Source organism: Triticum urartu, chromosome 2 (assembly GCF_003073215.2).
Source record: "Triticum urartu cultivar G1812 chromosome 2, Tu2.1, whole genome shotgun sequence".
NCBI classification, from domain to species: Eukaryota; Viridiplantae; Streptophyta; class Magnoliopsida; order Poales; family Poaceae; genus Triticum; species Triticum urartu.
This window is the reverse complement of record NC_053023.1, coordinates 19,883,797-19,889,080: the sequence shown is the minus strand read 5'-3', so window position 1 is coordinate 19,889,080 and position 5,284 is coordinate 19,883,797.

Below are 5,284 nucleotides of genomic sequence, written 5' to 3'. Positions count from 1 at the left end.
TAACAGTCATAACATAGGGTGACACAGAACTAGCTCCAATTCATCAATGTAATGTAGGCATGTATTCCGTATATAGTCATACGTGCTTATGGAAAAGAACTTGCATGGCATCTTTTATCCTACCCTCCCGTGGCAGCGGGGTCCTATTGGAAACTAAGGGATATTAAGACCTCCTTTTAATAGAGAACCGGAACAAAGCATTAGCACATAGTGAATACATGAACTCCTCAAACTATGGTCATCACCGGGAGTGGTCCCTATTATTGTCACTTCGGGGTTGCCGGATCATAACACATAGTAGGTGACTATAGACTTGCAAGATAGGATCAAGAACTCACATATATTCATGAAAACATAATAGGTTCAGATATGAAATCATGGCACTCAAGCCCTAGTGACAAGCATTAAGCATAGCAAAGTCATAGCAACATCAATCTCAGAACATAATGGATACTAGGGATCAAACCCTAACAAAACTAACTCGATTACATGATAAATCTCATCCAACCCATCACCGTCCAGCAAGCCTACGATGGAATTACTCACGCACGGCGGTGAGCATCATGAAATTGGTGATGGAGAATGGTTGATGATGACAATGGCGACGAATGCCCCTCTCCGAAGCCCCGAACGGACTCCAGATCAGCCCTCCCGAGAGGTTTTAGGGCTTGGCGGCGGCTCCGTATCGTAAAACGCGATGATTTCTTCTCTCTCCGAAAGCAAATATATAGAGTTGGAGTTGGCGTTGGAGGGTTTCCAGGGGGCCCACGAGGTAGGGGGCGCGCCCTAGGGGGGGGCACCCCCACCCTCGTGAGAAGGGTGTGGGCCCCCTGGTCTTCATCTTTGGCGAGGATTTTTTATTGTTTTTTCTAAGATGTTCCGTGGAGTTTCAGGACATTCCGAGAATATTTGTTTTCTGCACATAAAACAACACCATGGCAATTCTGCTGAAAACAGCGTCAGTCCGGGTTAGTTCCATTCAAATCATACAAGTTAGAGTCCAAAACAAGGCCAAAAGTGTTTGGAAAAGTAGATACGACGGAGACGTATCAACTCCCCCAAGCTTAAACCCTTGCTTGTCCTCAAGCAATTCAGTTGACAAACTGAAAGAAAGAAAGAAAAACTTTTACAAACTCTGTTTGCTCTTGTTGTTGTAACTATGTCAGGCCAGTATTCAAGTTTTCAGCATAGATCATAACTAACCACATTTGCAATAATTCTCAGGTCTCACAATTACTCATATCAATAGCATAATCAACTATCAAGTCATAATAATAAATCTCGGATGACAACACTTTCTCAAAACAATCATAATATGATATAACAAGATGGTATCTCGCTAGCCCTTTCTGAGACCACAAAACATAAATGCAGAGCACCTTTAAAGATCAACGACTGACTAGACATTGTAATTCATGGTAAAAGAGATCCAATCATGGTCACACCCAATATAAATTAACAGTGATGAATGCAAATGACGGCTGTGCTCTCCAGCTAGTGCTTTTTAATAAGAGGGTGATGACTCAACATAAAAGTAAATGGATAGGCGCTTCATAGAGGGAAGCAGGGATTTGTAGAGGTGCCAGAGCTCGGTTTTGAAATAGAGATAAATTGTATTTTGAGCGGTATACTTTCATTGTCAACGTAACAACTAAGAGATGGCGATATCTTCCATGCTAAACACATTATAGGCGGTTCCCAAACAGAATGGTAAAGTTTATACTCCCCCTCCACCAACAAGAATCAATCCATGGCTTGATCGAAACAACGAGTGCCTCCAACATACATCAGGTCCCAGGGGGAGTTTTGTTTGCAATTAATTTTGATTTAGTTTGCATAAAGCATGGGACTGGGCATCCCGGTGACCAGTCATTTGAAGGAAATATGCCCTAGAGGCAATAATAAAGTTATTATTTATTTCCTTATATCATGATAAAAGTTTATTATTCATGCTAGAATTGTATTAATCGGAAACATAATACATGTGTGAATACATAGACAAACAGAGTGTCACTAGTATGCCTCTACTTGACTAGCACGTTAATCAAAGATGGTTATGTTTCCTAACCATGGACAAAGGATTTGTCATTTGATTAACGGGATCACATCATTAGTTGAATGATCTGATTGACATGACCCATTCCATTAGCTTAGCACCCGATCGTTTAGTATGTTGCTTTTGCCTTCTTCATGACTTATACATGTTCCTATGACTATGAGATTATGTAACTCCCGTGTGCCGGAGGAACACTTTGTGTGCTACCAAACGTCACAATGTAACTGGGTGATTATAAAGGTGCATATTACGGAACATGTTGGGTGTCTCCAAAGGTACATGTTGGGTTGACGTATTTCGAGATTAGGATTTGTCACTCCGATCGTCGGAGAGGTATCTCTGGGCCCTCTCGGTAATGCACATCACTTAAGCCTTGCAAGCATTGCAAGTAATGAGTTAGTTGCGGGATGATGTATTACGGAACGAGTAAAGAGACTTGCCGGTAACGAGATTGAACTAGGTATTGGATACCGACGATCGAATCTCGGGCAAGTAACATACCGATGACAAAGGGAACAACGTATGTTGTTATGCGGTCTAACCGATAAAAGATCTTCGTAGAATATGTAGGAACTAATATGAGCATCCAGGTTCCGCTATTGGTTATTGACCGGAGACGTGTCTCGGTCATGTCTACATTGTTCTCGAACCCGTAGGGTCCGCACGCTTAAGGTTACGATGATAGTTGTATTATGAGTTTATGCATTTTGATGTACCGAAGTTTGTTCGGAGTCCCGGATGTGATCACGGACATGACGAGGAGTCTCGAAATGGTCGAGACATAAAGATTGATATATTGGAAGCCTATATTTGGATATCGGAAGTGTTCCGGGTGAAATCGGGATTTTACCGGAAAACCGGGAGGTTACCGGAACCCCCCGGGAGGTACATGGGCCTTAATGGGCCTTAGTGGAAGAAGAGGAGAGGTGGCCAGGGCTGGGCCGCGCGCCCCTCCCCCCCCTAGTCCGAATAGGACAAGGAGAGAGGGGGCCGGCGCCCCCCTCCTTCTCTCTCTCTCTGTTCCCACCTCGCGAATCCTATTCCAACTAGGATTGGGGGGGGAGTCCTACTCTCGGAGGGAGTAGGACTCCTCCTGGCGCGCCCTATGATGGCCGGCTGGCCTCCCCCTCTTGAACCTTTATATACGGAGGCAGGGGCACCCCTAGAGACACAAGTTAATCCACGTGATCATATTCTTAACCGTGTGCGGTGCCCCCTTCCACCATAATCCTCGATAATATTGTAGCGGTGCTTAGGCGAATCCCTGCGACGGTAGTACATCAAGATCGTCACCACGCCGTCGTGCTGACGGAACTCTTCCCCGACACTTTGCTGGATCGGAGTTCGGGGATCGTCATCGAGCTGAACGTGTGCTAGAACTCGGAGGTGCCGTAGTTTCGGTGCTTGATCGGTCGGGCCGTGGAGACGTACAACTACATCAACCAAACGCTTCCATTGTCGATCTACAAGGGTACGTAGATCACACTCTCCCCTCTCGTTGCTATGCATCACCATGATCTTGCGTGTGCGTAGGATTTTTTTTGAAATTACTACGTTCCCCAAAAGTGGCATCCGAGCCTAGGTTTTATGTGTTGATGTTATATGCACGAGTAGAACACAAGTGAGTTGTGGGCGATATAAGTCATACTGCTTACCAGCATGTCATACTTTGGTTCGGCGGTATTGTTGGATGAAGCGGCCCGGACCGACATTACGCGTACGCTTACGCGAGAACGGTTCTCCCGACGTGCTTTGCACATAGGTGGCTTGCGGGTGACAGTTTCTCCAACTTTAGTTGAACCGAGTGTGGCTACGCCCGGTCCTTGCGAAGGTTAAAACAGCACCAACTTGACAAACTATCGTTGTGGTTTTGATGCGTAGGGCATGTTGTGATGTGATATGGTCAAGACATGATGCTAAATTTTATTGTATGAGATGATCATGTTTTGTAACCGAGTTATCGGCAACTGGCAGGAGCCATATGGTTGTCGCTTTATTGTATGCAATGCAATCGCGTTGTAATGCTTTACTTTATCACTAAGCGGTAGCGATAGTCGTGGAAGCATAAGATTGGCGAGACGACAACGATGCTACGATGGAGATCAAGGTGTCGCGCCGGTGACGATGGTGATCATGACGGTGCTTCGGAGATGGAGATCACAGGCACAAGATGATGATGGCCATATCATATCACTTATATTGATTGCATGTGATGTTTATCTTTTATGCATCTTATCTTGCTTTGATTGGCGGTAGCATTATAAGATGATCTCTCACTAAATTATCAAGATAAAAGTGTTCTCCTTGAGTATGCACCGTTGCCAAAGTTCGTCGTGCCCAGACACCACGTGATGATCGGGTGTGATAAGCTCTACGTCCATCTACAACGGGTGCAAGCCAGTTTTGCACACGCAGAATACTCAGGTTAAACTTGATGAGCCTAGCATATGCAGATATGGCCTCAGAACACTGAGATCGAAAGATCGAGCGTGAATCATATAGTAGATATGATCAACATAGCGATGTTCACCATTGAAAACTACTCCATTTCACGTGATGATCGGTTATGGTTTAGTTGATTTGGATCACGTGATCACTTAGAGGATTAGAGGGATGTCTATCTAAGTGGGAGTTCTTTAAGTAATTTGATTAATTGAACTTAAATTTATCATGAACTTAGTACCTGATAGTATCTTGCTTATGTATGTTTGATTGTAGATAGATGGCCCGTGCTGTTGTTCCGTTGAATTTTAATGCGTTCCTTGAGAAAGCAAAGTTGAAAGATGATGGTAGCAATTACACGGACTGGGTCCGTAACTTGAGGATTATCCTCATTGCTGCACAGAAGAATTACGTCCTGGAAGCACCGCTGGGTGCCAGGCCTGCTGCTGGAGCAACACCAGATGTTATGAACGTCTGGCAGAGCAAAGCTGATGACTACTCGATAGTTAAGTGTGCCATGCTTTATGGCTTAGAATCGGGACTTCAACGACGTTTTGAACGTCATGGAGCATATGAGATGTTCCATGAATTGAAGTTAATATTTCAAGCAAATGCTCGGATTGAGAGATATGAAGTCTCCAATAAGTTCTATAGCTGCAAGATGGAGGAGAACAGTTCTGTCAGTGAGCATATACTCAAAATGTCTGGGTATAATAATCACTTGATTCAGATGGGAGTTAATCTTCCAGATGATTGCGTCATTGACAGAATTCTCCAATCACTGCC